The following is a 6,269-nucleotide window of genomic DNA, read 5'->3' as shown; positions in this document are numbered from 1 at the left end:
GCTGAGCGGCACCCTCGGGTCTGCGCTGCTGCAGCGTAACGGCCGTCCGGGCTGCGAGCGCGTCCTGGTGGCGTTACGGCGTGACGTGAGGGAGGAGGCAGAAGCGGCTGAGCCGTGAGGTTACGTGTGAGGGAGTGAGGGCGGCGTGTAGGAGAATAAAGCTGTTTCATTCTGAGACTTCCGCGTGACCCGTTCAGGATATAAATCCTACGCAGCAATGCGCTATTAAAGGCTTTTTGCTGACGTGTCTGTAAGCAGTTACCCGGCGCTTTCAGCTGGTCAGCGTTTCTTGTAGTGCCTGAGTCACTGAATGACTGTTCATAAAAGAAGCTTTGGAGAGTTTTGCTGTGTAAGAAGGATAATATATTCATCAGTGCAGCAAAGTATCTGAAGTAAATAAGATAGAAAAGGACCAATTTTATGTCAGCCTTGAAGGCTCTGTCTGCTTTCTGTGGACCCTATAGTGATATGCATATTGCATACCCAGCTCTAGTGAAAAGCCTTTGGTTTTTGTCTAAATTTACTTGGCAGCAGCTTTTATAAAGGGAAAAACCTAAATGATCTGTCACAAAAGCTCACTTTCGCTTGGCAATAATGAAAATGTACTTTTTTAGGCAGGTGGTGTTTTAGCAGCTACAATGATGTTGCACATCACACAATAGTTCTGTCTGATTTCATTTTATTTCATAGGCCGGTCGCCTGCTGATGCGGAAATTAATTGCAGAAAAGCTGTGCATACCTTGGAATGAAATACACTTGCAAAGGACATCAAAAGGAAAACCTTTCCTGGCAAACAATATACTCGGTGTATGTTCAAATTACAACTTCAATGTCTCTCACCAAGGAGATTATGCAGTTCTTGCAGCTGAGCCTGAGCTTCAAGTTGGCATTGATGTAATGAAGACTAATTTACCAGGTAATGCGTTACTGTGACCAAAGCAGATTCTGTAATGTTTAAGCACTGAAGACATCAAAGTTTCCCAAATAATCTGTGTCCTAGCAATTTAGTGTTATCAGAAGTGTGTGTGCAGTATTCTGTATTTGCTTTTTTTTTTTTTTAACTATTACACACTCTTTACTGTTTGCTTAAGGTTTCCTATTACACAAAATGGGAATATATTTCCAGTTTAGAAACCAGAACCCTGGAAGAATAAGATCGTGAATCCTGTTGTGATGTTGACAGGATTGGCACCTGCAGATATTTTGATTGCAGGTTTGCTGACCATTAAGGAGGTAGAAACAAGGATAGCTTTCAGTGTTGGGGAGTAGGATCCAATTCTCTGAGACCTTAACAGCCTGTAGCTTTGAATGTTTTTCCTATTTGTGTAAATGTGGACATTGTATGCATCAGCACTGGGTCCAGGAATGCAACAAACTGGCATGTTTGCTATGTGTGTACAGTAATCTTCAGTGAGAGGGAATCATCAGGGTGTGTTAGAGGTATCCCTAGTATGGAGCTACACTTCAAAAACATCTACTGTTGGCTTGTTTACTTGGATGAAACTTTAAGCTAGCATGACTTTTAGTGAACTAAAGGACTAAAAGCATAAATTGGAATTGTAGTAAAGGATATTTTTAAGTGCACTTTTATGAAGGTCATTTTGTTCACAAATGCTCAGCAATAGAGAGAAGGAAGTATACTGATATTTAGGATATACTGATATTTTTCAGACTTTGAGAATCCTTGTCAAACAATCAACCAGTAACACAGCTGAGAAAATCTCTCTTCGTTATCTTCAGTTTATCCAGCACATCATGCTACAAAATATTTGAATGAAGTATGAAAAAAAAACCCTAATTCATATCTTTCTGAATGCAGTACGCATTTTTGTTGATTACTGTCAGCATTAAATTTTTGGAATGGTACATTTTGTGAATATGCACAGAAACTTTACTACAGTTCAAAGCAAAAATATCTGACTCAATTCCTTGTGCTTACAGACTAACTCAAAAAATGATGGTCATCAGGTAATGAAGTCACAGGAGTAGAAAGGCTCCAGAACCATGCTGGAGTGTGTGTCCCCACTATAGCCTGTGGAGGACCCCACACCAGAGCAGCTGGATATTTCCTGCTAGAAACTGTGATAAGGCCACATTAGTGCACATACATCTCTGAAGGAACTGGAATAATGCAGAGCCCAAATACTGTGTTATGCTTGAGCACAGTGCTTTTATCATGGCTTTCCCAGGCAAAACAAAATAAAGTGATGAACAGCGCAGCAAATTGCAGATGCTGAGTGTAGCCATTAACAAGTCCTGAGATGTGATGTACAGCAAGAGCAGGAGCATGCCATGGAGCAAATAGGCGCATATTGAAAGCAAGTCAGTCAGTGCTGTAGCCAGAAACAGGAAGTAAAAGTTAAACATATATTAAAACCGTTAATTCTATCTAGCATTCTCCAATCAATTATGTTGTTACCTTGAGTCATTAGGCCCCAGACTGTTACTCAAACAGCAGCTTTGCCCTCACCCACCTACTTGCCTTCACCTCCCTCTCCCACTGAGATACAGAGGACACTCAGAAGGTCTTTGAATACTGCATTCACTTCATAACTTCTTCAGTATCGAGAGAGGCTCCTGCCAGCATTTCCTAGTATTGCTGATGGCAGTGGTTCTGAACTCCTGCAGTAGAGCAAATGGTTCTGCATTGTATTGAACAGTTGCAGTCAGCAGCTGTGAGGATTTGGGAACATCAGCTGCTGTGACAAAACAGCAGAGATTCAATACAGACAGTCTTCAGTGTTTTTACCTGTAAAGAGAAAAATAATGGTTATTCTGGAAATGCTAGTAATTCCAAAGATTTCAGTGATGACATTAAATTGACATTTTTGTAATGAAGTCATGCTGAAAAATTATGTGTCTGGATGGCCAGTCCAAAACAAGTTAGTAACAGATTTGAACAGGTTGCCCAAGGAGGCTGTGGATGCCCCATCCCTGGAGGCATTCAGGGCCAGGCTGGATGTGGCTCTGGGCAGCCTGGTCTGGTGGTTGGCGATTCTGCACATAGCAGGGGGGTTGAAACTGGATGATCATTGTGGTCCTTTTCAACCCAGGCCATTCTATGATTCTATGGTTCCCATGAGATGCAGGCTGATATGATTCCCGAACATGCATGCTTTCTAATGCTACTTTACCCATCTCAGTATTTGCACAGAGATCTAGCTGTGTGTTAGCAGAAAATGGTGCTATTGGGGAAGTCATTGTATCCGCAGTCTGAATTCATGATGACAAACTTTAAGAGTGTATAGGGGAGTATGAAACACAGCATGCCAAGGTTGCTGCTTTCATTTCCAATTTCTGAAGTTCCGTAGTTTGCATACTCTTCAGAAGTAATTCAGCTGTCAACATCTTGTATGGAGCACTTATGGTAATGAAAGGAAGGAACTTCTGTTCTTGTCATTATATGCAGGAAGTGACTGTCAGCAGTGTGTCAGTGCCTGGCCTTGCGTTTTTCACATTATGCAACTTTACATAAACATTTGTGAATTAAGTTGAAAAATATAATCTACCAGAATTTCATATAGGTTTTGTTTATGGCCATACAATTTTCTTGCTGGAGTTATAGTGCACATCTTTGGAAAAGATAATCTTACAGCAATGTGAATTTATTAGTAGTATGTGGTGCGGAAGCAAGCCAGTGAATAAGCAACATTAAGGATAGAATTTGTAACTGTAGTCTCTGTATTATGAACTAATGCTAGTAGTTTTTCTCACCTAAAATACTTTCTGAGAAAGTTCATAATTCTGAGAGGACAGATCTGTTTTTATGCCATGCTGTGAGTATAGAATACCTTTGCCATCACTGGTGGTGTTTTGTCCCACAGTTCCACTGGATGGTGCTGTTGTCCTGCGGTTATTAAGCACGTATTTCTGAGTGTAACGACTTGCATAGATAGGCTATAATCTCTGGAACAGCAACAAGGACAAAGAGTTCCGTATGTACAAAGTACATTGCAGTATTTTTTTTTGAAATATGCTTGTTTAAGGACAGAACACTCCATCCTCTGATGTTGTCCTACAGAATCTGGAGGTCTCCAGTATTCTGTTTCTTACACTCCTTTATGTTCAACCAGTGAATAAAATATGTATTTTAAATACACAAAAGAATATCATGCAGCTGCAAGTTTTGGGAAATATGCCCAGTAACTGTGTGCTGGTATATATACATAAAGATCAGTGCACATAAACGTCTTGTCTTCTCTTAATCTGTGCTATTTATTTCCATTTTACAATCAATACTGAAGGTGCCTCTTTCTGTATTACTTTTTCTGCATTATTGAAATCTGAAAAGTGAAACTACTTCTTAGAAGGTGACGGCAGGCTGCACAAAAAACTATTGCAAGTAGAGACAGTTCTACACAAGTTCCACAGGTTTGCAACATTTTATTAGGGTTTGTACTTAGTTCAGATATTGGAATAGATAATGTAGTGATAGCTGAAGAGGAAGATTTCCTGTTTTGATATTGCAAATTACAATTTCTTGAGGTGGTGAGTCTTTTTTATAATCCAGCAGGTTATTGTGGTAGGTTTAAATCGCAATTTAATTGACTTGCTGATGAAGAAACACTATGGTGAAAGATTGTTTTTCTTCAGATCATTTCAATATAAATGCTTAAATTGTTTGGAAAAATGCATACTGTGTTATAAATTTGTTAGTGGAAGTAACTGGATGTCATTTGTACAGAGAGGTAATGTGTGTGAAGTTATTTTAACCCTTTCAGTAAAGAAATGACTCTGTCAGAAATATTGTAACAAGTGTTAACTTGTTTTGGATCATGTTTGGGTAAGTCATGTTTGGACAAACTTCTGAACTTGTAGTGCTTTTCTAATTTTTGCTTTCCAAAGTTTGCAATAAGGATTTTTTTTGAAAGAAGTATGAAGACAGATTTGAGTGTTTTTGTCCTTCTCGCAATACTTTAGTTTACTGTGAGTGAAGTTTTAACTGGTTTAGATCTTATTGTTTTTTTTTTCTTATAGCAATCAGCATCTAATCTTTTGCTAGAGTAGGCAATTGCCAAATTATTATCTAGTGATGTGACTGCAAATATATAGTTGCACTGTTTTGAGATGAAGAAATTAAACAAGGAATTTGGTTAAATGCTTTTTTTTAAAAAAATTGGTTAAGGATGTCAGAATTTATACATATGAAAATACGTCAATTTTAGATTTACAACAGCACTGAAATAACTAGCTCATATCCTTATTGAACTAAAGCGTCACAGTGGTCTTATCCCTTTTGATGAGTAAACAGGGACAAATTTCTTTGTTCTTGGTCTGTTTGAAAATGGGGAAAAAAGAGCCATTTTAAACATACCAATAAAGAATGTTATGTAGCAATTTTATTTTTATTCTATTTTTATTCAAATTTCTAACACTGTTTCAACCTGGAATAACATGTTTTTAAAAACGCTCCAGTAACCGATTAAACACTCACACTTGATAAACTGTAAAGGGAATCTGTGACTAAATTTTCTCTTTGAGGGTAAATTGTTTCTTCTTAAAATTTTGCCAGTCCTTTATGATGACTTTTTGTATGCCAACATAGAGCCATTTTCATTAAAGTAGGAAATGGTACTGAGGTGTAGAACAGAGACAGTAAATTTCTGGAAGATAGATGTGTGAGACATGCTGTAGTTTTGCTACGTTGCAATACATCCATCTTCTTCTTACATCTTCTCTTGTGTAACTTACTGGCTGGATAAGAGGCAGCTCCTACAGTGTCTGGCATGGACCTATGCATATGCTGATAAGAGGGAGGGGTACTGCAGGACAGCTGACTGCTCTCTCTTCTCTGTGGGAAGACCGAGCAGAAAAACATGCTGTTTTTCAGCTGTCAAATAGGCCAGGCAATCTTAGAACTCTTGGTAGTTGGCTTTATAAGTTTTATCTAATGTCTATTCTTACATGGTTACTTTCACTGTTGTATAGTAGAAATTGATTCCCAAATTTAAAATACTGCTTACTAATTTTAAAGGAGGGAGAGAGCGAAGGAGAACCATATGCACAGAAATGGGGATGTTCTAAGTGTGAATAATTGTTATACTCTTCATTGGGGAAATTATAGAATGTTTATTCAATCTGGCTTTGACACTCCTATTCTGAGACAGACTTCTGTGCTGCATCTTAAATTTTGCAATGAGAAGGCTTTGGTAATTCGGTGTTACAGCAGTGTAATGCTATGACTTGTCAGGAAAATGTGATTTTTATATCTGGGTGCCATTGTGCTAATAACGAGTTGAGGTTTTTGTTGTGTGGTTGTTGTCTTTTTT

This window comes from Meleagris gallopavo, chromosome 1 (genome assembly GCF_000146605.3).
Source record: "Meleagris gallopavo isolate NT-WF06-2002-E0010 breed Aviagen turkey brand Nicholas breeding stock chromosome 1, Turkey_5.1, whole genome shotgun sequence".
NCBI lineage: Eukaryota > Metazoa > Chordata > Aves > Galliformes > Phasianidae > Meleagris > Meleagris gallopavo.
This window is presented reverse-complemented; position numbering follows the sequence as displayed.